General features: G+C 32.9%; 1 pseudogene; it reads left to right on the forward strand.

Moving 5' to 3' along the window:
- Positions 1 to 7,637: 7,637 nt before the first annotated feature.
- Positions 7,638 to 9,000, forward strand: LOC149528399 (monothiol glutaredoxin-S11 pseudogene; annotated as a pseudogene).
- Positions 9,001 to 27,603: the final 18,603 nt, after the last annotated feature.

A 27,603-nucleotide genomic window follows, 5' to 3' on the forward strand; every position in this document is an offset into this window, starting at 1 on the left:
ATTGTTTGCAATATATAAATGTATGCATCCCACTCATGACTAACTATAAAGAAAACAATTAAACTAGTTAGAAACAACTTATATTGATGATGGATAAGAATTAATAAACTACAAAAAAAAAAAAAAAAAAAAACTTACAATTACTTATCAATCTCCTGAATCTACCTTTCCCCATCAGGTTCTCTCCTTCGAATTTGTCATTAGAGTTGGGATCCCAAATGCGATCTACATGAATATTTGCTACAAATTTTGAAAGATATTCACTAATGTACACCTTGGTTTGGTATACCATATATTCCTCTACCATAAAACCCTCAGGACGTGCTCTTTGTCAAACCAAGTCTTTCATAAATTTCAAGTGCCTCTCAACCATTCTCATTGGCCTAGTTTGTACATGTCCACACAATTCAATTTCCTCAACTTGATGTATGAGGTAGTGTTCTTGAGAATTGAAAAAGGTTGAAGGTAGACCATTTTGCATTTCACACATAAGTTGTGAAATTTTTCTCTTCCAATAGTTTATATCTTTTTTATCAATTTCTTTAGATGATAACCACCTAAAAGAAATTCAACACGCAAGAACATATAAATGAGATTTAAGATAAAATTATACAAATATAAGAAAAAACACTTATAACCTCATGTATTTTCCAAGGTTGTATATAACTTGTTTAATACTTTTGTCAAATTGGTGTGGGAGGGATAGAGGTAGGATATACTGCAATCATTAAAAAATGATCATTTCAATATATTATTAAATAATGCAATAGGTAGTACATTCAATTTTACAAATATATGATAAATAAAGAATATGACTTACCTTGACGAAGGTATGCCAAACATGTGTTTTCAACCTTGGCCCAAAACCATCTTTCTTTGATAGAAGAGTGCTTATATTTACAACAAATCTTGTTGGAATTTTTTTTTTAATGACTTCTTTTAATGCATCACTTTTTTTCTCCATTAATAACCAAGGAAGGGCACTTATATTTATGCAGTCTCCATTGCTATTTGATTCAATGAAATCTTTTAGTGCATGATTGGATTAATGAATGTCAATACAAATTTTGGAAATTTTTTCTCTATCATGCCTTCCATCCATTAATATTTTCCATAGTGTATCTATTACATTCTTTCCAATATGTGTAGCATCAAACAAGTGCACGATTAGGAGATCCTTGTAGTACAGTAACCTACTAAATTGAGTAGGATAACTTTTCATTCCTCTAGGAAGTTGGTCATTTATGCCTTGATGACCTTCATTAGCATTAATTAAATCATTATTAAATATAGGACAATATCAAAATACAAATTTTAAACTTCGGATGACAAATTGGACATTACCTCAACAATTTAGTTGATTTTATTCCAACTTCTATAGATGAGGTGTCATTCTTTGTGGCCTTGATGATGTCTCTTCTTTCTCATTAAATTTTTTTTTTAAAATAATTTTATACTTATGATTATTGTGGAGAAAGTGCCTAAACTCATCAAACACTTGCTTTCCTAAACTTCTTGAATGACGAGATTTTATCTTCAGACCACAAACTAGACATGTGAATTTTTTCTTCGTCTGAAGACTTAAAAGATCATGTATAATTGGATCATGTACAATTATCATGCACATCTTAAGAATAAAATAGTAATGTGTAAGCACTATAAAAAACCAAAAATATGTTATCTTAACAATATAACATACCACAAAAATGAGTTTTCCCAAAGGTATCATGTATTGTCCATACAAGCATTGCATGGAATTGAAATTATCAATGCCCTATTGGTCTAGAGATGTCATACATAGTGATTCTATTCCATAACTTCAACAATTTGTCAATTAGGGGCTCAATATACACGTTCATATCTTTAACTTGGTACTTACCTAGTAATTGAATGAACATAATAAACATTACACAATAATTATAACCATTTTCATCCATTGTTTATAAATTAATTTAGATAACTATTAAATGAAAAAATATCTGGCACAATCATTGACAACATTATGTACTTCCTCTTTATGGACATCCAAGAAGGAATGTTATTGTTAATATCAAAAATAGGCCACACCGAGTAAACAAATCTCATATCTCCAAATGGATTCACACTGTTCGTTGCCAATGAAAGCTTCAGATTACAAGGTCTTCTTTAAAATGTGACCATGTTTCTTCTATCTCTTTAAATGTAGAACCATCCATAGGAATTTTCCTAATGTTATCTTGACTTCTATTGCATGCATGATAATCCATAAATTGTGCCAAGCTAGTACACCTGAATAATCATTGAAGACATGGAATAATGGGAATGTACTGAAGAACCTTGTGAGGCACCTTTTTTGATATTTGATCTGATCGATATCTACTAATATGACAATCAGGGCATTCTGTTGCAAATTTATGTTGTTTATGATATAGAATGTGATCACTGGGACATGCATGTATTGTCTAATACTTAATTCCAATCTGATTCATAATAGTAGATAATTCTCAATATGAATGAGAAAAAATGTTTGATAGTGGTAACAAAAACTCATCTATAAATGTAAAACAACAAATATGTATTGTTAATATTTAGTAATTGCATGCTAACATTGAAGATGACAAAAATGGCATACCTTAGCATAGAGACATTGCTATATTGGATAAACCATTCATAACCTTTAAGTTCACCAAAAACACTATAGTTGAGAGAAGAGTTGTTCAGGAGCCTTCATATAAGGGCTCGTGTGCCTTCTCAAGTAAAGGCATATCAAGACCATCTTCATCATCATTATCATATGCACTAGTACCATCATTGTGAGCCTCTGCATCACCAGATATAATACCATCTTCTTCAATCATGTCATCCAACACATTATCATCTTCTTCCATGGGAGTGTTAGCCTCAACTTGGATATTCACACCTCCATGTTCCTCTAGTAGGAAATCCACATTCACTAATGGACGAAAATTGTGGCCCCCTTCAATGTGACCATGTTACATACACTAACTCTGGGCTGTTGTGATTAGAATTCTTTGATTCTTTAAGCGCTTACACTTTTTGCAAAGACAATTATAGTTATCAGGTTTTCTTCGGAACTAAGACCACAACGTAGCCATTATCTTGTTATTTTTTTCTAGGTTCATATTGTTAGGCATGGTCTTTCTTCATAGGAAATTATATCTGCAAATAAATTGGACATGTTGTACTTAATGTTTACATCTGCACATATGGTATATCTGCAAAAAAAATAGACATGTTATACTTAATGTTTATATCCTTGCAAGGTGAAGATGGGTCTGACAAGATTAGAGAGAGAAATGCTAGACTTCTTGAGTAATGGAAAAAAGAAAAGAGAGGAAGAAGAGAGAAGAAAAAAAAAGATAAAAGAGATTAGAAAATTAGGCAAGAGGAATTGAGAAGCATAAGAAAATTACTTAAGGAAAACATGAGGAAGTTGGATGAACTTATGGAGTAGGATAGGAGGAACACTAAGAGATGGGAAGAATAGTGTAGACCAACTTTAGGAGCCTAGATGGATATAGAATACAATTAGAGAAAAGACCATAACCCACACCTTTCATCTTTGAAGAAAGATAAGAATGTTGTTGGTTGTACCCACCCAACCAACTATATCCACTTGGGCAATTCAAGAACCAACTACTTAATCAATTTGCATTTGACGAATACCTTCATAGCTCATTTTCAACTTACTAATGGTATATGTAGAGGAAGGTCTAATAGTGATGAAGAGGAAAATTTGTTAATGAAATAGACAATAGAAATTATTCAAACTATGAGGATAAATTTTAAAGGAAACTTTTAATCTAAGGAATGATGATAGAATCTAGAAGCAAGTAAACTAAAGGTTTGATAAGTCAAATTTATAATATTTTTATTGCAAAAGTATGGTCATTTTGCTAACAAGTGCTAGAAGATGATAGAGAAAATGTGTAAAGGGTTCTTAAAGAATAGGCTGGTATTTATAATCATTGATAAGTATCCAAGAAGAATCTTAGCAAAACATTTTAGATGAGTCCTGGCTATATCATTTATGGCGTGGAGATATACATTTTGGTGGACCAAATTCATTGTAGAAGAAGCATATAGTGAAAGGGTTTCCTAATATTTAGCAAGAATATTGCATACTAGCAAAGCATTACAAAGAGGAATTTGTTCCTAGAGATTTGGATACAATGAAAGCTGCATTGGAAATTGTAAACACAAATTTGCGTGGATTGATCATTAACTAGTAATGTTTATTTTATAACTTATATTGATGATTTCAGTTGTAAGACTTTAGTTTGTCATTAGAAGTTTGAAGCTTTTAGTGTATTCAAAAGGCTTAAAGCATTGATTGAAAATGAGATTGGCAAATAGATTAAATCTCTATGATTAGATAGAGGAGGTGATTATATGTTAAATGATTTTATTGAGTTTCTTTAGTGTGATTGAATCAATAGACAATTTACTATTGATTTTACTTTATAGCAAAATGGAGTTGTTGAAAAGAAGAATTGCACCACCATGAACATGGCTCAGACTATGTTGAAGGAGAAGCATATTTCAATCGAGTGTTGGGGAACACCTGTCATTTGTTTAATTTATATTCTAAATAAAGAACATACTAGTTATTTTAGAATAACAAAGCAATCTTGCCTTAAAACCAAGAGATAATTTTAGTCTAATTATTATGTAGACTACAAGTAGATATAAAGTATGTGTACCTTTTGGTGAATAGAAATTAGATTCTAATCCAATGGTGTCTTATGTGTTGTTAATGTTGCAAGAAATCTTATATTCTATTAATGTTGTAGCAGACCTCTGCATAGTAGAATATGGCAAATAGTCACAATAAATAGTGTAACATATGTACATCTTTGATTGCCTAATCTCTATGTATTCATATTAGAGGGGCTATAAAATATCTACAATGAATGCAATATAATTTTTTATAATCAATGACCAATAACAACAAAACAAAACTCATGACACTAAAACTACATGTGTTTTTATGAAATAGGGAATCTATTGAACTTATAATCAATGACCTGTAATAGAAAAACAAAACTTGGCACACTAATATTACATGATTTTTTATTGAAAATTAAATCCAACAACACTTCTACAAAATAAAATTTACATTATGGGATTTAGCTCAAGAACAAACTCTAGCTTACAATAAAGCACTACATTATCTAAAAAACACATGACACACTGACTAATTCAAAAATTAAAATCCAAAAAGATACATTAATGTGCATTACAATCTATAGCAGCCAATAAGACCCATGGGCCTACATAATCCTACTTAGTAATCTAATAACAATTGTAGCCAACAACGAGGGGGAGTGTGTAAAACATAGAAATCTCTAAATGGTCATTTTTTTAGAATGACTAAAGACTATCTATGTACAGTGTAATGTCTTTGAAGAATTGCATGCCATCATTAGATATATAAAATGAAGCAAAAGAATGCATTACCAATGCACCAGCTCCAGCAAGCCATCCATGTTAACTCCCAAACTGATATATTTCCCATGAGCAAGAGAGAGGGCATGCAAAATGCATTCAAAAACTAGTGGTAGTTGTATCTTTGAATAATAGCACAACATCATTAGATATATAAAATGAAGTAGAAGAATGCATTTCCAATGCACCATCTCTAGTAAGCCATCCATGTTAACTCCTAATCTGATCTATTGGCCATGAGCATAGTAACTATTGTAGGAAAGAGGGCATGAAAAATCCATTCAAATACTAGTGTTAGGTGTATATGCTTCTAATTTGGTAGCAAAATCATTTTCTATTGATAATCTTAAATGTTTGGCGCCTCTCCACCCACCTCACCAAGTATGTCTTTGATAAATTGTTAAGGAACAAAAATATTTGATCTTGTGCCTTAGGAAATAATTGGATGCAACACCATAATAATCTTGAGCTCTCTAAACATGTTCCATTATGAGAGAATAGATACAACTTTTAGACTACATGAAAATATGCATAGAGGCAAAAAAAAATTTGAGGAAAAAGAATTCAAGCACAAAAATTTAGTGCTTTTTCACAACTCTCACCCCTGATCAGTAGACAATAAATAAAGTGGAGAGAAAATGGTTGCATAATAAACATACAGCTTGAACATGGCATGAAAAATACTCACTTTTAATGCTTATGTAAATTAGGAGGGTTACAACTTACAATACCCTTGAATTCTATGTAGCAATGTTGGAAGTTAATTGAAGATGACATCTATCAGTTTAGCTTCCTCCATTCAGCTCTCTAATTTCCAGTCTTTTCTATTTTCTTTAATACGATCCTAAATAATTTGCAATAGAGCCATGTTTGACTTCTAATCCCTTTCTACTCACAAATTTTGTCATTTTCAATCCTTCTAGTAGAGCTAACAGCTTCATCCTCATTATTAGACTTGGTGCCAAAAAATTATGATCCTTCTTTTATGAAGGACCCTAAAGGATAGTGAATAACCATTCCCTCTCCCATTGGTCCAGGGTTGCCTTTGGTAGCCCCATCAAAATTCAACTTTAAAAACCATCCTTATGTGAAGAAACTTTCTTGCTAGTTGATAATTTTTATTCTTCACAACTATTCCAAAAATGGGAATGTGAGTCTTATTATTATGCATCACTTAATTTAGAGCCAACTGCAATTAGTTAGGGTTGGTAATTAAACTATGGTATTAAAGTGGGTTAAGAATGAGTGGAAAATCGTTAGACCTTTCATAGTGAAAACCTATATTCAAATCCACAAGGAACATTTTACATGTTCATGTGCCAAATTACACCATCCAATTTTGGGTGTTGTAAAGCAATTATGAGTGTTGTGTAACCCAATGGGTGAAATGAGGTGCAAGTCTTGCATCTTATGTGGATTTGATGCAAGGTTACCACTTGGTTGTGGCATCTAATCCCAGGGACTCTATGCAAGGAGAAATTACCAATGGAAAAAAAGTCAAATTCAATTATGTTTTCTGAACTCTTCTTACTAGAAATTCAACAAGAGAAACAAGCCAATTTTTGCCATCTAGAGCTTGGTTTTAGTCAATTTTTTTTTGTTATAGAAATTTATACCTCAGGTTTCCCATATTGATATTGTTAAAAATCAATCTTAATTTTTTAATTAGTGAAACATTTATTTGATAATAGGGGCATGTAAGCAAATCTAGTTTGTTTGATGTGTTTGATATAAATTTCTTTTAGACCTAGTAAGTTATAAAAATTGGCATTGCATTGAGGGTTGCATAAGTATATTTCAACATCTATTGTTTTATGCTTTATTGGAATTTTGTATGTGCATTTTTGTTAAAATGTGGATTGCAAATTAAATTAAAATGTGGGGAAATTTTGGTAAAAGAGATAAAAAATCAGCACTTTTTTCATGTATAAATTAAATTTCATCATGAGTTTTGTGTTGATGTAAATTTTTTTTTTTTTTTTTTCTACATTGATATCCACAATAAGACCATTTCACACTGTATATGTATGAGACAATGCGAAACCTTTTTCAGATTCTTTTTTGCCAAGGTTTCTAGTCTACATGTAGAATTGGTAAGATAGATTTTGATACTATGATATCAATGATAATAAATCCAGACTAATGTTCCTACGTTAGAAAATGCTGTTCAAAAAAATTAGGCCTTCACCATGGTGGTTGCATGTTTGGTTTATCTCTAATTTTCTTTCCCTTTTATCAAGTTATGAGTGTTTTTCTGGAGTTTCAGCACCCTAATACATGCTAATATTTGTAGGATGAGAAGGTTGTAGATACACTGGAGGGTGAAAATCCAACAAAATTGGCCAAAAAAGTGGCCAAGGTGTCTGGTTCCATAGACATTGCCAAGACAGCTAGTCCTACTAGTCTTGGAATGTTTGCTATTTTAATGGTTATTGAGATAGTGAAACTAATATACAGGTAACCTCAAACTTCTAAAACTGATATAGAGTTTGGAGATGCAGTTAAGAGAAAACTACAACAACTTGTGAATTCCAAACCAGTCATGTTGTTTATGAAAGGGACACTCGAGCAACCATGACGTGGATTTGGCAGAAAGGTTGTCGATGTTTTGAAAATAGAGGGTGTGGAATATGGTAGCTTTGATATTCTAAGTGATGAACAAGTGCGGGAGGGATTGAAGGCATTATCCAACTGGTCGACCTTTCCACAACTATATTGTAAGGCAAAGATGCTTGGAGGCTATGATATCACCCTTGAACTACGTGAAAGTGGGGAACTAAAAAAAATATTTAAAGGTCATGGCTTACTCTTAACCACTCATGAGTTTGATGAATTAATTGTAAAAGCTACTTCTGCTAAACCCAAACCTGATCTTGCTATATTAGAGTCTAATAATGGTAGTATAGTGGACTCAACTAGTATAAGTGAATCATTAAGTTCTTGGCTAGTGAACGCCATTAATTCTAGCCCAATCATGTTATTTATAAAGGGCACTCCTAAAGAGCCATGTTGTGGTTTTAATCAAAAGTATGTTGAAATTCTTAGAGAGGAGGGGCTAGAATTTGGGACTTCAACATTCTAACTAATGAAGAGGTAAGACAAGGTCTTAAAACATATTCTAACTGGTCTAGCTATCCACAGTTGTACATAAAAGGTGAGTTTAATGGTGGATAAGATATCATGATAGAAATGCAAAAAAGTGGAGAGCTAAAAAACATTGCCTCAGAAAAAGGAGTGCTACCTAAAGAGTCACTCAATGATTGGTTGAGAAAACTAGTTAATTGTTCTCCTCTCATGCTCTTTATGAAAGGCACACCTAATGCCCCTTGATGTGGCTTCGACTCAAAGGTTGTAAATGCTTTGAATGAAGAGGGTTTAGACTTTGGTCATTTTGACATTTTGAGTGATGAAGAAGTCGGAGAAGGCTTGAAGACTTATTCTAATTGGCCAACATTTCCATAGTTATATCACAAAGGTTAGCTTATTGGGAGATGAGAGATTTTTCTAGAAATGCACAAGGCAGGAGAGCTAAAGTCATCCTTGAGAGAATAGAACCAATATGTAAAAGGGGATAAAGATTCTAAACACAAGTTTATCTATTTGTTGACTTTTGGCTTTTTGGTACTATTGTATGGCTTCATCCTTTATTAGGTTTTTCAAAGAGGGAATAGGATTCTGTGAATGGTGACTCAAGTTTTTGAATTGTTAAAGGAAGTGTATACTGTTTAACTCATCTCAACAACTTCTGTAACTCTTTGTTTCATCTATAATGCTAAAAATTGGAAATTTGGGTGTGAATGAAGACATTAAGTTTGTTTTCTTTACATTTTAACTCATAAGACCTTATTTTTTACTGTGTAGCTTTTGAGTTGCTTATGTTCTATTAATTTGGTCTCCTTTCAATGTTGATTTTCATATTTCATGGCTAATATGATAGGTGTTATTATGGGGATTCTTGAGCAATTAACATGCAAATTTTATTAATATATTGTCTCATGTCTCCTTATTGTTGAGCTTGGAACTATTGGTACTTGTGTTTGTGAGTGTTTCTTTCCTTGGAATTAAATGGAGAGGAGCATGCTACCATATGTGTTTCTACTTGGTCCAATATTTACTATAGTAATTCAATGAAGACATTTTTTTGCATAAACAAGTGAACTTGAAATGGTATTAAACTACACTAGATTATGTATTCCATGCCCACTATGTGGCAAAGACACTGAATTAGATTTGGTAAGTTTGATGCTTATTGTTTTGGACACACCGCAAGATATGTGACTTGCACTAAAATCAATCAAGCACACCTAGTTCCAAGACTGTACGAAGACTACAATATCAGGGTAGATGTGAATGCCAAAGATTGTGGTGTAAGAATGTTGACAGAAACAAAAAAAAATTTAACATGTCCACAACAATACTTAAAATATAGTAAAATATGGGCTTTTTTGAATACTATTTTAACCAGTCAAACATTAATATTCTACAACTACAAGCAGAATAGTTTTTTTGGTCAAGAGGATAACCATTGTGAATTATGTTGTAATCCATTGATGTTGGGAGCTCAAATCCCAGGAGCATGAATAATCAAGCTCATTTGGTTTAGTGTTAAGATAGAGATATCCATTTCACCAAAATTGGTTGGACCCATATTATCTAGTATTGTCTTTTTAGTGTTAGAGCCTTTCTATTTAACAATATGATAATATTTAATTCTTGCTGATCTTTCCATAGCCTTTGAGAGTAGAAAACACAAGGACATAGAAAGAACACAATCAATGGTAAGATATTACTAATTATGTGCTCCCTTGCAAAGTTTAGACAATAGTTGATTGCAAGCAATTCATAGTAAAGACTGACCACAATAGTCAAAATTCTTCCCAAGACAAAAAAGTCTAAGACTTAAATAGTAGACAAAAAAAAAATGGTGAATAACTTACAAGCATTTGAATTCAATATTGAATACATGAAAGGCTAAAAGAACATTATAACCAATACCTCATCAAAAAGATTTGGCTTGTCTTAGTATTGACCAATACCCAAGAAGATCAATAGCATAAACCCTATGGGAGATTGCAAGAATAGGTAGATTCTTCCTCCACTGATTGATTGCTACAAAATGAGCCTTACAAAACTATACTCATGATAAATGGTAGGGGGTTGGGGCGCATAGTCTTGATGCACAATTTTGGATCAATAATGCAAAATTAAGCTCCCATCCTTCTAGCAATCCATAGTCTTTCTATTGGTTCAGCTACCTCTCTATCCATCCCAGTAGTGGACCCACCCAAGACATGAAAATGTCATAATGTCATTAATAATGGCTTTTGTTGAGATATGATTGAAACGAGATATTTTTAAGAGGGAGATTGTTGAGGAAGACTATGTGTTTCAATCATTGTTTTCTCACTGATGTCAAACCTGCTATTTGTTTGTAATACAAATGCTTATAAGATTCAAGTACTATCACTTAGTTGATTGATGAAGATGATTTGATCAATAAGAGGTACCAATAGCACCTAGAGGAAAGGTTGAGTTATGATTATGTAATGAAGTATAAGAATCAGTTGAGACAGTGATGACATGATGTAATGATAACATACTTAAAGTTACAAATTGTTGGCTACACTTAGAAAGTTTAGAAGAACAAGTTAAACAAATTTTGTCTACCAAGCTTGATTGAGTGGATAGTAGGTGCGAAGAAAATCCAGTGCAAGCCAAGTAGAAAGTTAGTTGGAGTGGAGCAAAAGTAAACTCTAGTGGATGTCAAGTTGCAATGAGTGTTGAGTCACTCATGTACCGAGTGAACTCAAGTGTTCAGTAGATAGACCATGTTGAGTGAATTTTAGTTGATGTCAAGCATCAAAAGATTGATAATGTTGACTTGCTACATTATGCTAAAGATCAAAGATTTTCCAAATCTAAGCCAACAAGTTTGTTTTCCTGAAACTTGTGAACCAAGAGGAAGATAAGGTTGATAAACTGGTGGCATAGAATTTGATGTAAACCATTTTAGGCAAATTCAAATGGATTCTAGGAGAAGTTTCTAGATAAAATAAGACATGGGGTAGATACATTATATCCTACCTAATCCATCCAAAACCATAATTTGGTCGACAAAAAATGAGTGAGAAAATATCCTAATTTCCTATTTATAGGAATGTCTGGTCATGAAACAAAAGTGGTTATCGGCATGTGTGAGATCCTAAGAAGAAGAAGAAATTAAGGGTTTTTGCTTCATCAAGTGACCCAAGAGAAGAGTCTACAATAGCATGTTAAGAAAGAAGGCTTAAGGAGATGAATGCTTGAAGGGTGAACAAGCTATCAGAGTTGCAAAGTATTAAGGCCAAGTATAATTGAGGATTGAATAGAGATCTATAATCTACAAGAGAAGTTGTAAGTTGTGCTAGATTAAAGCTCTAATGTTACTCTCTAACAATTGTATCATTTTAGGGTAAATCCTTTGGATTAAGGTTGACCTAACAGTCATTTGTAAATCCTTTAACTAGGTGGCATTCCAAGTGAATGGCCTAAAGTCCTCTAAAAAGGATCACTTTTAACAAGGTGATTAAAATCCCTTAACTAGGTCGTATTTAATAGTGTGCATTGTAACCTTTAATAGGGTTGGCCTTTCACAGGGCATCACTTCATAAGAGTGAAAAAGGGTAGCATGTTACTAGTGGTTTTCACAAATTGGGTTTCCATATAAATCATTTTTGTTGAAAGTGTGCTAAATAATGTGTTGTTTTTTATGCGTTACATTTCTTCAAGTTGATTTAATAGTAACATATAAGTTTTAGCTATTACATAATGGATACTTGCATGGGTATGAAAGTTTTATGGATTCATTGAGTTCTGAAAAAAAAATATTTATACATCTAGACCTTGGATAACTGATTCAACCCCCCCCCCCCCCCCCCCAGTTCTAAAGTATTCTAATATCTTTAAGAGTCCACCCAATAGCTTTGAAATAAGCATGGCTAATATTCCAAAATTCTTTTCTATGACATCTTTCTGTGACAACATGTTTGAAGAAAATGATGGCTCTAATTTCTTATCCCACACATTTTTCAACCAATTCTTCATAAAATATGAGAAGGAATTTTGGAATGATTAAGAATCACAAGAAACATAGCCACATCCCTAAGTCTATCCCTTTGAAACATAAGTGGACAAGTCTTCAATAGGAATAACAAGAAGAGTAGCTAAAGAGGGCTAACCTCATCCTTTGAGATTAAGGTATTGATCATCATTCAAATGGCTTACTACCACGTACTTTTCCTTTTCCACATATTTCTTTGATCCTTCAATAGTCATTTACAAAGAGGTGGTTGAAATCCTAAGGTAGTCCTTCAACAACATGACATTAGAATCATTACCCATACAACAAGAAAATGCCCTTCACAAACAAGGGAGCCAAGAAAGGACATGGGGAGGTTAGATTCACCTAAACTAAGCAATTCCAACCTAGTAATGAAGTGAACCAACCCACGGAGCAAGTCCAACCCAGTAACGAAGTAAGACAACCAACCAAGAAAATCCAACCCAAGAACAAAGTAAGCCAACCCATAGACAAATAATAGGATATTGGGGTCAGGAAGGAGGGGAAGGTAGCCAAGCCTATTACCTATGATTTTCAACCAAGCCTGTTACTCGCAATTTTCAACCTATGCAGGAATGAAGCCCGGCCTACATACAAATGCATGAAAATATAATAATAACATAACTTTTCTTTGTTATGACCCAAGCTAGTTGAAATTTTGACCAACTTGGGAAAACTTAGGACATTTTTTATCAACATGGGGATGAAAACTAAAAAAAACAAAAATCATATCTTTGGTCAAAAATTTTGGTAGAAAAACAAGTGCAAATGTACTAGTGCATTCTCCTTAGCAAGTTGTCTTTCTCAATGAGATTGTTCATAGTAATTTGTTCCTTCTGCTTCCCAAAAATATGTGTTTGGCTTCTTCCTGAGCAACCATTTTCTTAAGAACTTTAATTTCTAAAAATAATTCTTCTTGGTCTACAGAATTGGACTCTAAATCAACTAGGTCATCTAAATCTATAAGGTTCCTTTCAACATATGGGATTTATCTAGGGTTAAATCTAGTATTCAGAGTATTCCTATATCCCAACCTATGGTTCATTTATTTTACCACATCTGGTCTAAAAGTAACATCCCCTAAAGTAGAGACATTTGTATCATGATAAACCCTTTCTTCTTATAATGGGGTGGTAAAAATCTCTTCCAAAAGTCTAGTGGTTTCTGATTCTGAATTTAAGGAAGAGGATTCCCTTTGACCATAGGTTGGTATTATGAATGGACTAACACACTACCTCTAGGCTTCTAGGTAGGATAAGGATCTACCTTCTTTTTTTCTTGGTTTTTCTTACCCCCATGAGGTAATTATGTGTGTAATGGCACTTCTGGATTAGCCTTTGTAAAGGCTTGTGTACTCTTCCTTTTAACTACCATTTTTGTTAGAATTATTTGAAATATATAACACTAGCTACAAAACCTTTTGACTAAGTTACCACCCTATAAAGGGAAAATATTTTTAAATGGCTTTGGAAACTAGAAAAAATCATAGGAAAATATTTTTTATAAGTAGATCTAACACAAAGGGCCAATTAGAAGAGCCTTTTAATATTGCACACTTTGGGGAAAACAAGCTCTACTTTGCAGACAAGGCATTATTGGAAAAAACCCATGTCATTTTCTTCCTGTGGTATTGGAAACTTTTTACATCCTCAAGGTTTTTCACTAGAAAAATACCAATACAAAGGGTAGAAATAATGACTAATGCTCAAACTTTGAATGATAGATAACACCAGAGATTGTAGTAGCTCATATAACAACATTCTTTACACAACTCCCTAGTAGAGTAACCATTTTGTTGGTGTTTTAAATAAACCACAAGTTGTATAAACCCTATACCAAGATGTAGAGAAAAGATTAATGCCTAAGGGTTAGCTACTTTCCATACAACAAAAATTATCTTAAATCTAGACCAACTTCAACAAAGCACACATGGGATTTCTACTCTTTAGGCTTGCAAGGCCAACGTGAGTGCACCTAGGGATTAAGATGGCTTCTTATTTGATGTTCCTCTTCAATATTTATTCAATAGTATTATTATCATTAGATCTATACCTTATACTAGATAAATGGTCAATAATCTTCTTGATATTGTAATCAACTAACACGTTACAACAAGTAACTATAAACTCCAAGAAAGCTATTACAAGGGAATGACTAGCAATTTAGTTCTTCATTACATAAATGGAAAATTGATTTAGATTTATATGTTTATTTTGAAACCACATAACTACATCAATTTGCATATGAATTAATGACTAGTGCCTTATCCATTGTTATATAGAGTCAAACCAATAACTTTAGACATATTTAATTAAATTGCAAATAAAATTATCAGTTGTTAAACCTGAATTTCATTCTTATGATATCCCTCCCATATATCTAGAAACCCTATCAATTCATGAAAGCAATTATTTAATTCCTTGAATTAAATAAATCACTAAAAAGATATACAACTCATCCAAGATGATTTAAATTGAAAGAACCTTACTCATTTCAGTCTACAAATAACATATACATGAAAATAGAGACAAAACTCAAAGACACAAATATGCATAACTCTCCTTTGTATTAATTTTCCTTGAAAACTATACATTATGGGTATGAAACTCAAAATATATCTCAAGACATGATAAAACCCATCATTCAAGATTCATTGTATTCTCATATTTGTAAAATTAAATACATCGTACATTTGACACAAAACTAGGACCGACTGTAATAGCAAAAACACTAAAATTCTACATACTTCGTACCACCACTCCACATCTTGGAAATCCTTTTATAGAAGAATCACAACAAGCTTCAGATGGGAGGACAGATGTCAAGAACTAATTTGAAAACAAATATAAAGATATTTCTATATTGTTACATTACAAACATTCTTTGTATTTGGACAAAATTGGGGAAGCAGTTGCAAAACTTGTAGGTGGCACTTTCTCCAAGCATCTTTAACATAAATCTATTTGTATTCCAACTACCAATCGCTTTCCTTTCCTTTGTTGTCTATTTTGTCTTTTCCACCTTTAACTATGACTTTAACTGCCTAGTCATTATCCCCTGACGGTAGGGCATTTATCTCTTCTATAACTTCCCAAATAGTTGTATCTATATCCACATCAGGCCAACTGGCATCCCTAATTCTATTTAATTCTTCAAGGAAAATGTTCCACTTTGCATCTATTATAGTCTTAACCTCTATAGTTATCTTTTCCATATTTGTTGTAACTTATATAGCATATCTATCAAATCATAAACTACTACAACATCTGCCTCATCATTGCACTATGCCAAAAATTTGGAATGATTCAAACTATTGTCAAAAGAAGATGACTATTCCATTCATTCCTTAACTCCTCCATCATTATCTAAAATAGTGGGCAAAAAACAAGGTGTTCCTGTGGTAATGGCTTTCATTTTATTTTGGATCAACTGCAACTTGCCCACAAAGAAAAATTTAAATATTTTACCTTATTAATCATTTTTTCTAACAATGATAATAATTACCCTTGGAAAATCCTTCTTATGTGTCAGCATAGGTAAAAGATTATCAAATAATTGAGTGTAAGGGCCCCATGTAGTGAATAAAGGAGACAACAAAGCAATTGCCCCTAAACATTTGTAATCTGCCTCTAGAAAAATAAGATAATTGCTATGCACATTCTGTGAAACAAGTTTCAATGCATTTATCTTGTGAGTCAACAAGTTCTTGATAGTTCTAATGTCAATCTCCTTGCTAGACTCCAATTCTTCTTCATAAATAACCACAGCTTGGCTTGTGACATCCTGTACTTTAGGTGCATATCCTTTTGTTTATATGCCCTTGTCTTCAACCTCTTTAGCAAATCTTATCCCACCTCCTCATCAAATTCAACAAAAATGAAGAATTGATATCCCATCCTGGTAATACAATCATTCCACTCCTCTTTATTATCTCCCTCACTTCTTCCACAATGATCATACTCTTGTAGTTTTTGTAAGAATTCAACAACTACCTCATTAGAGTCACCTAGTTTCATTTGTAGAGACAACTCATTTTGTTTCAACTTGAACAAGAAGCTTTTAAATTCTTCAATTTTGATGAAATTTTCATCACTTATAAACTCATTGGCTTCAATGATCCTATCATCAATCATTTAAGCTTGTAGCTACAATTTTTTAGACCTTTTCTCATCCTCAGTGGCTTGAGCTATTAGATAGTTTCTCCTTACATCATCAAAATATTGGCTACCTCTTGGTTAGATCTGTAAGGCTCTTTATTGAGCCTTTTTTGGAATTTCTACTATTTTCTGCTTCTTGCTCCTCTATTGAGACCACTCTAAACTTTCAGCTTGATCCTCTTCATCATCATTGACTTCTACAACAATATGTTCATCAGAAGATTCAGGGTCAACATTTATTCTTATCTATTCAAGAACCTATGTAGATATCTCATTAAAATTATGTACACACTTGTCCATCCTTGACCCATAGTCTTCTTCAAGATAGAATCCCTTCAAGGATGGATCTACCTTTCCCATCTCTTGCTCAAAACTCAAAACATCTCTATACTTGATCATTCTCTCCCTATATATATTCTGATCTAGATGGTTATCAATGATGTCATCCTCCTATAAGCATTTTTTTGGAGGCAAATGTATCCCATCATTTTCTTTAGGGCATTTCTAACTATATTGCAAGGGTCATAGGTACTTCTAGGCCCAACTGGAAATTTAAAATTCATTAAGAAATCATTAGTTTCCTCTATAACATTCTTCCCTATATCAAAATATCCTACCTTGGTACATGTACACAAAAATGTTCCCTTTTTGACAAGTTTGCCTAGATATTCTCTATTTAATGAGATCAATTGCCAAAAAAATTCTACAAACCCTAGTCTTTGTAGGACATATTTTGGTAAAATGTGAGGTGTTTGAGGGCATCCATAAATTTTGATAATAGTATACTCCTCAAATAGAAAAAAATTCCCCAATCATGCACTAATTGCTTCCTTTCATCAAAACATATATTGGGCTTAACTACCTTCCAAACATTTCTAGGTACCTTTTCATTAACAAGTCCTATCATTTTTAGAATAGGGTGCACAAAGTCACTATAAAAAGAAATAACATTAAAATATGAGTAGAATCTTTGCCATACCCTTTTCCATGTCTGCATGAGTAGTCTCTCTTCCCATTCCTCTATACATTCGAAGAAACTTTGATCAAAGAACTATACATTTCTGAACAAGATCAGATGCATATTCAAGGAGTAATGATGGAACCTAAAGTTCTCCAATTGTCCCTCTTGTGCAGCAATGATTTCACCATGAATCTTGTTGATGAAATAAGTCAAAAAATCATACCCAACATATGTGTTTGGGTCCTGGATATTTAGTGCTATGACATAATGTCCACCCAAAGTATTCATGGTTCCATCTAAACCTAGGGCTTTGTTGAGACCAAAGATAGTGGTCTCCATGTATCTTTGGAAGAATTCCAGGGGCATATGGCCTTCCACCTCCTTATTCTTTTGGGTTTCTCCCTTCTTTTTTCTTGGCATAGGAATGTGTCTTGTCATTACTCTACCCATGTAGAAGCTCTTCTAATTCTTAAAACTTTCATTTAACTTGTCCATGGCAATAGGAAATGACATTGGACCTCCCAAATTGAATGCTTATATAAATGTATCCTTATCCAGTAGCAATAAGATGCTTCTTTCCCTATGAAAGGACTTGCTAACTAGATTATAACATTTTATCAACGCCTTTACTAGGTTGACATCCACAAAGACCTCAAGCATAATTAGCTTCCCCAAATTCCTAGTCCAAGGGTTATAAATTGGGACTTTCTCTATTCTTTTCTTATAGAAGAACTAGAATAATTCACTTTCATTCCAATCAAGAACATTTGCATCTCTGAAAAAATACATAAGGATTCCTAAAAGCATGGTCATTTTCAGACTATGTTGAAAAAACTAGGTAGAATGTACATCGATTCCTAGACAAATGAGCTATAGCTCTTTGTTTTTGAAGTAGATTCTTTAATTAAGCCTCTACAATCAATTCACCTTCTTTTTGTGTCATTCTTGCAAGATTATCTCAACAATCTTGGTTACCATATGCTAGAAACTCGCTCAAATTCACTCTGCAATTCAAACTCTACTCTAAAATCTCAAAGATTTGGTCAACTGGTAACGAAATTAATGTTCTTCTTGGAATTTATCTATTTTTTCAAAGGGAGCATGACATTAATGGCATTTAAAACGAACATGATTAAAACCTATCAATCCTCAAAAAGTTGGCAATATCTTCACTTTTTCATAATTCGTACTTCTAGCTCACTATTAAAAATAGATTGAAGCATACTATTAAAGAGGGAGATTGTTGAAAAAGTTTCAATCATTTTTTTGTCACTAATGTCAAACCTATTATTTTCTGGTAAGACAACTACTTATATGATTTAAGTACTATCACTTATTTGATTGATGAAGAGGTTTTGATCAAAAGATGTAACAATAGCACCTAGAGGAAAGGTTGAGTTATTATTATGTAAAGGAGTATAAGAATCAATTGAGACAATGATAACATGATGTATTGATAATCTACTTAAGGTTACAAAGATTGGTTACACTTAGATATTTTAGAAGAACAAGTTACACAAAGTTTGTCTACCAAGCTTGACCAAGTGGATAGTAGGTACCGAGCAAAGTCAGTGCAAGTCGAGCAAAAAATTAATTGGAGTTGAGTAAAAGTTCATTCTAGTGTATGCCAAGTAGAACAGTAGATGCTGAGTAAAGTTTAGTTGATGTTGAGCACTAGTAAACTTTAGTTCATGTCGAGTAATTTTACAGAGGATGTTGAGAAATGCAGTATATGTTGAGCATTAGAAGCAAGTTAATGCCAAGTGGCAACATTATTTAAAAGATCATGAATTCAATGGATTTGAGCTAACAAGTTTATTTTCTTAGATTGTGTGAACCAAGTGAAAGATAAGATTGATGAGCTAGTGGTATATAATTCAATGTAAACCATTTTTTAGGCAAATTCAAAGAGGAATAAAGGAGAATTTTCTAGAAGAGATATGAAATATGGGGTAGATTCATTGAATCCTACCTAATCTATCCTAACCCTAAATTGGATGATGGAGAATGAGTGGCAAAAGATCTTAATTTTCTATTTATAGGAATGGTTAGTCATGAAGAAAGGTTGTCATGTGTGAGAACCTAAGGAAGACAAGGAGTCAAGGGTTTTGCTTCATCAAGTGACCTAAGAGAAGAGTCTACATTGGCATGTCAAGCAAGAAGGCTTAAGGGTAGAATGCTTGAAGGGTGAACAAGCTATCAGAGCTTAAATGTGTGAAGGCCAAGTAGAATGGAGGACTAAAATAGAGAGTTGTAATCTAAAAATGGAGTTGTAAGTTTTTATGAGATCAAGCCTTACTGTTACTCTCTAATAATTATATCAATCTAACGTAAATCCTTTGGATTAAGGTTGACCTAACAGTCATTTGTAAATCCTTTAACTGGGTGACATTCCAAGTGAACGGTCTAAAGCCCTCTAAAAAGGCTCACTCCTAACAGGGTGATTGAAATCCTTTAACAAGGTCACATTTAATAGTGGGTATTGCAACCTTTAACAGGGTTGGCCTTTCATAGGGCATCACTTCAGAAGAGTGAAAAAGGGTAGCATGTTATTGGTGATTTTTTCAAAATTGGCTTTCCACATAAATTATTGTGTCAAGTGTGTTGATGAATTTGTTATGTTTCATGTTTACATTTCTGAAAGTTAATTTAACAGTAACCTACAAGTTTTAAGTGATTGCATAATCTTATGGATGCATGCATGATGATAAATGGTTTATGTGTTCACTAAGCTATAAAAAGTTTTATTTATACATCTAGACCTTGGATAACTAATTCACCCATCCCACCACCCACCCCCCCCTTGCCTACTAGTTTTTCTAAAGTATTCCAATAATTGGTATTAGAGCTATCTTCTTAAGAGGACTAGTTTGAAGGTACTAGAAGCGCAAAGATCAAGATGTCAAAAAGAGAAGTACCCAGGCTTAATAGAGATAACTTTCCTACATGGAAAAGTTTGATGAAGCTACACCTTGGAGGTCTTGGAAATCATGCACAATCTACCATTACTACTGAGCATGTCAATCCTATTAGAGCCCCAACTACTAAGGATATGAAAAAGAAGAAAGAACACAATTAGGCAATGTTGGAGATTGCCTCTACCCTAAGTTATGTTGAATTTGATGATATCAAAGGTCTTTATAGTGCAAAGAAAATGTGGGATGCCTTAACCACCATTTATGGAGGAGATGCAAATATTCTAAGAGCCAAAGCTGAAAGTCTCATAGGTAAGTTTGATGATATGAGAATGGAAGAAGGTGAAAATATTGCTCAATATGTTGCAAGGATAAAAGAAATTTTCAATGCAATAAGAGGAGCTACTGGTAATATAGATGATTAGATTGTACTAAGAAAATTTTTAAGGACACTATTGCTTATATATGCCATTAGATTTTTTGCAATTCAAGAACTGAGATGTATCCCAGGGAATAATTTATCACTTGAAGGTCTCGAAGGTAGACTCAATACTTTTGAACTATCTAAAATTGATAATTACAAACTTAAGAACATTGAATCTACTTTCAAAGATAAGGTGTCATTAAAGGAACTTGATGAGAAGAAGAAGAAGAAAAAGATAAAATATGTATCTAGTAACATTGATACAGATGAGGAGGATGTAGAACAACTTGAAGCACTACTAGCAAGAATATTCCATAGAGGTAAAGGAAAGTTCAAAGGTGAATTACCTATCATTTGTTTCAATTGCAATGAGGTTGGTCATATTGCTACTAAATGTCTAGAGAAGAAGAACTACAGAGGTGGTAACAAGTACAAAAGTAGAAGAGATGAAGATAGCAAGGACTACAAAGACAAAGGTAAAAAGTCTTGCTATATTGCTGAAGAGGAAACAAGAGATGAATCTGATGAACATGATGATGAAGTGGTGTATGTTGCAATTAAGGATGAATCTGATGAAGATGAGGCAACTGCACTTGTGACTTGTGTCAACAAAAATGACAAATATATCATTGATAGTGTGCGTGCACATCACATGACTGGAAAAAAAAAGTAAGTTCATTACCCTAAATTATTATGATGAAAATAGTGTAAAATTTGGTAATGACGCACCATATTTGATAAAAAAAAAAGGTTCTATTAAGCTCACAGATAAGATTTTATGTGACAATGCTTACTATATTGAAGGACCTAACTATAATCTCCTAAGTGTGTCACAATTGAATAATTTTGGATGTAAGGTTGAGTTTGAAAACAAAATTGCTAAGATATATGACACTAATGGAAAACTAATTGGAAAGGGTGATCAAACTAGGAGTAATCTATTCTATCTTGATATAGGGGATGCTACTTGTCTAGTTGTAAAGTTTGATGATGTATGGCTATGGCACAAAAGGTTATGTCATGTCAATTTTGATAACATGGTTAGTATCAATCACATGAGAAAAGTTAGAGGTTTTCCTAAGTTGAAGAAGCCTAATAATATAATGTGCAAACAATGTTGATTAGGAAAAATGACAAAGTCAAGTTTTAAGAGTAAAGCTCATACCTCTAAAGGAATATTAGAGATTGTTCATATTGACTTGTGTGGTCCAATTGATGTGCAAAGCTACAAAGGAGATAAGTACATTATGTTGCTTGTTGACAACTATTCTAGAATGATGATAGTTATGTTTTTGAAATAGAAATCTAATGATTTTCAAATGTTTAAGTGGTACTTAGAAAGATTTGAGAAGGAAATAGTTAAAAGTTTGAAGTGGTTGAAATCTGACAAAGGAGGAGAATTCACATCAAATAAGTTTGAGATGTTTTGTAAGGACAAAGGAATCAAAAGATAGACATCTACCCTTAGAACCCCTCCACAAAATGGAATTGCTGAAAGGAGGAACATATCTATAATGGACTATGCTAGAACACTCATGATAGAGGAAACTATTGCTTTGAAATACTGGAGAGAAGTTGTAAGTATAGCTATCTATACCTTGAATCATGTACAAATTAAAAAAGGTACTCATTCAACACCTTTTGAACTATGGTATCGATACTCACCTAATGTGAAATATTTTAAGGTATTTGAAAGTAAATGTGACATTCTTAAAGACTTCAAGAATGGTAAACTAGATGCAAAAAGTGAGGAAGGTATATTCCTAGGATATTCCACAAGAAATAAAGCTTATAAGTGTTTAAATACTAACACTAACAAAGTTTATGAAAGTGAAAATGTGAATTTTGATGAATATACATAAGTATATGAGGTTGAACCTATGAAAGAACTAGAAGAATATAAATCATTTGTATACTTTTATGAAGGTATGCTTGCTAAAGGAGATGCTACAAATCAAGCTACAAACCAAGAGCAAGTGTTAGTGACTGTTGAGTCACATACTATGAATGTTGAGTTGCATTTAGGAACCAAGCTACACTTAGATGTTGAGTTACTGAATGAAGTGGAAGTACATTTTGATTCTAAGATTAGTATACATGAAAGAGATGTTGAGCTACATGACAGAGATGTACATAGTGACTCTAAAGTTGAAAGACTAAATGAAGAAAGTAGAGTTGAACCAAGATTGTCTAAATATGTCAAGAGACATCATCCTACTGAACAAATTATTGAAGATAAAGATGCTAGACCAATGACAAGAAATGGATTGAGAAATGATACATGTTTACTTAGCATGAAAGAACCTAAATTAGTAAGAGATGAATTAAAAGATGTGGACTGGAGTAAAGCCATGGAAGAAGAGATTGAACAAATTGAGAAAAATAAAACATGGACTCTAGTTCCTAGACCAGAAGATAAAAATGTGATTGGCACCAAGTAGGTGTTCAGAAATAAGTTAGATGAAAATGATGAAGTCACAAGGAACAAGGAAAGATTAGTTTGCAAAGGATATGCACAAGAAGAAGGAATTGACTATGGAGAGACATTTTCTCTTGTTGCAAGATTGGAAGGAGTAAGAACTTTACTTGCTTATTCTACATACAAAGGTTTAAAAGTTTATCAAATGGATGTTAAATCTGCATTTCTAAATGGCATATTAGAGGAAGAAGTTTGCATAGAATAGCCAGAAGTTTTTGTTGATGTTAACAATAAGAACATGGTATGTAGATTACACAAAGCTCTATATGGTTTAAAACAAGCACCAAGAGCATGGTATGAGAGACTTCATAATTATCTTGTGAAGATTGGATTTGAAAGGACTAATGATAACAATAATCTATAGATGAAGACAGAGAAAGGCAAAGGTATTTTGTTATCTAGATTTTTTGTTGATGATATCATATTTGGAGGGAAAGATGCTTTATGTAAGACTTTTGCAAATGAAATGAAGAAAGAATATGAGATGTCTATATTTAGAGAGATCAACTTCTTTGTGGGTTTGCAAGTATATCAGATGAAATATGGTATATACATTACTCAATCAAAATATGTCTAGGAAATATTGAAAACTTTTGGATTGGAGAATTCCAAACTAGTAAGTACACCTATGGTGATAGGACACAAGTTGTCAAAGAGCGATGATTCAGCTGAGGTGAATCAAACATTATATAGGTCTATGATTGGAAAATTACAATATGTAGTACATAGTAGACTTGATATTGCATTATCTATAGGGATAGTTGCAAGATTCTCCGCTAATCCTAGGGAGAATCATTCGATGGTGATAAAGAGAATAATGAGATATTTGAAAGGAACAAAGGAGAATGGTCTATACTATAAGAAAAATGAGAAATTTGAATTAAGCACCTATACTAATGTTGATTGGGCTAGAAACATTGATGATAGAAAGAGCACCAGTGGAGAAGCATTTTTCTTAGGCAAGAGGTTGGTTACATGGACTAGCAAGAAATAAAATTGCACCTCACAATCTACTATTGAAGCTGAATATGTTGTTGTTGCTATGTATTGTACAAATGTTTTATGGATCAAATAGTTACTCAAAGGTGTGAAACAAGAGATCATAGAACCAGTGATCCTTTATTATGATAATACAAGTACTATAAACATATCAAAGAATCTTGTGATGCACACAAAGACTAAGCACATTATAATCAAGTATCATTACTTGAGAGAGTTAGTTCCTGATAAAGAGGTGAAGATGGAATATGTCAACACAAAAGAGAAAACTATTAATATCTTCACAAAAGCATTACCTAAGGATGCTTATAAGTATCTAACTGGTAAACTTGGGGTGATAGCACTATCAAAGGCTAACCAAGTAACAAAAGGGGTGTCATGCATCAAACAAGCTGATTTTCATATGTTACAGATTGATGCAATGGATCTTACTTTAGGAACTGCCTAAAGTAATCAAAGAACTAAAACTACAAATCAGTCACAAGCAAGGTGACAAAGGGAGAAACTGAAGAACCTTATATCTGCATATTAAGATGACAAGTCTTTGGCATTGTTGTCAAAGAGAGAGAAATAGAATATATTAACTAATCCTAAAAGTAGATAACTGTTGAGGGAGATAGTTATTGATCAAGAGAACAAAGAAAGAGAAATTCTAACATCTACCTAGTAAGAGGGAGATACAAGATGAAATTTACAGGGAGTTATCAAGAAGAATTTTTTAACCTATTTAGAAGATGAAAGTTGTTGATAGAAGGAGAGATTTCAATACAAGGAATTATTTTCTTTCTAGTATTTTTTTTGTCTTACTATTGTAACCGAGTCAGTTTGGTTGATCAGTTTGGTTTGCCATTAATGCCAAAGAGGGAGATTGTTGAAAACAAATTGAAGAAGACTATTAAAGAGGGAGATTGTTGAAAAAAAATTAATCATTTTTTTGTCACTAATGTCAAACTTGATATTTTCTGGTAAAATAAATGCTTATATGATTTAAATACTATCACTTGTTTGATTGATGAAGACATTTTGATCAAAAGATGTAAAAATAGCACCTAGAAGAAAGGTTGAGTTATAATCATGTAAAGGAGTATAAGAATCAGTTGAGACAATGATAACATGATGTATTGATAATCTACTTAAGGTTGCAAAGGTTGGTTACACTAAGAAAGTTTAGAAGAACAAGTTACACAAATTTTGTATGCTAAGCTTGACCAAGTGGATAGTAGGCACTGAGCAAAGTCAGTGCAAGCCGAGTAGAAAATTAGTTGGAGCCGAGTAAAAGTTTATTCTAGTGTATGTCGAGTAGAATAGTGGATGCCCAGTAAAGTTTAGTTGATGTTGAGTGCTAGTAAGCTTTAGTTCATGTCGAGTAATTTTATAGAGGATGTCGAGCAACACAGTATGTATTGAGTATCAGAAGCAAGTTAATGTCGAGTGACTGCATTATTTAAAAGATCATGAATTCGTTGGATTTGAGCCGACAAGTTTGTTTTCTTGGATTGTGTGAACTAGGTAGAAGATAAGATTGATGAGCTAATGACACATAATTTAAGGTAAACTATTTTTTAGGAAAATTCAAAGAGAATTGAAGGAGAAGTTTCTATGAAATATGGGGTAGATTCATTGAATCCTACCTAATCTATCCTAACCCTAAATTGGATGATGGAGAATAAATGGAAAAAGATATTTATTTTCTATTTATAGGGATGGATAGTCGTGAAGAAAGATTCTCATGTGTGAGAACCTAAGGAAGACAAGGAGTCAAGGGTTTTGCTTCATCAAGTGACCTAAGAGAAGAGTCTACATTGGCATGTTAAGCAAGAAGGCTTAAGGGTATAAATGCTTGAAGGGTGAACAAGCTATTAGAGCTAAAACGTGTGAAGGCCAAGTAGAATGGAAGACTAAAATAGAGATCTATAATCTATAGATGGAGTAGTAAGTTGTTATCAAATCAAGCCTTACTATTACTCTCTAATAATTATATCAGTCTAGTGTAAATCCTTTAGATTAAGGTTGAATTAACAATCATTTGTAAATCATTTAACTAGGTGACATTCCAAGTGAATGGTCTAAAGTCCTTTAACAAGGCTCACTCCTAACAAGGTGATTGAAATCCTTTAACAAGGTCACATTTAATAGTGTGTATTGTAACCTTTAACAGGTTGGCCTTTCACAAGGCATCACTTCAGAAGAAAGAAAAAGGGTAGCATGTTACTAGTGGTTTTTCCCAAATTAGATTTCCATGTAAATCATTGTGTCAAGTGTGTTGATGAATCTGTTATTTTTCATGTTTACATTTCTACAAGTTGATTTAACAGTAACCTACAAGTTTTAAGTGATTGCATAATCTTATGGATGCATGCATGATGATAAATGTTTTATGGGTTCACTAAGCTATGAAAAGTTTTATTTATACATCTAGACCTTGGATAACTAATTCACCCCTCACTCTTAATTATTCTAAAGTATTCCAATAGCTCACATCTCCTTTTTCTAGCTCAGACATGGCCATTTAAAATTGTTTTACACTTTTAAAATTGAAGGTTGCAACATTGCAATTCCTCCTTATTTGCCACTTTGCCACAGGTTTCTATCTTTCTTCATCTCTAGCTGTGACCATGTGTAAAAGGCTATTTTAAGTAATTCACAACTTCACTACCCTTTTTGCTAATTGTTAGGCTAAGCTTGCAATATTACACTTTCTTTTATTCACCACTTCAAAACCCTATTTGTTTGTTGATCGCATTGGCTTGCACAACTATGATTTCTTCATTCTATCCTTTATCACTTCCTCACAACTATTCATCATTGTATTTCACTAACCATTGTGAAATGGTGATGACCATTGAACAGACTACCTCACATCTTTGTGGCCCCAAAAATATTTTATTTATTAAATATAGCAATCTAGCGAGATAACTAATTGATATTCCATCACAACATCACTCCTTACAATCTTAACTATTGCTTTCACCTACAAAGTAGCGAAACCCTTGATTTTGACTATGTCGCCACTTCACAACTACCAAACATAAGCCTTATATGAACTGTGTGTCATTACAAAAACTTCACACTTAATTTCCTAGGACACCTTTCAAAACTTTGTGACTTAACTTTCACTGCA

The sequence above is a fragment of the Cupressus sempervirens genome, chromosome 11 (assembly GCF_028749045.1).
Source record: "Cupressus sempervirens isolate cs-2001-9-10 chromosome 11, ASM2874904v1, whole genome shotgun sequence".
Lineage (NCBI taxonomy): Eukaryota > Viridiplantae > Streptophyta > Pinopsida > Cupressales > Cupressaceae > Cupressus > Cupressus sempervirens.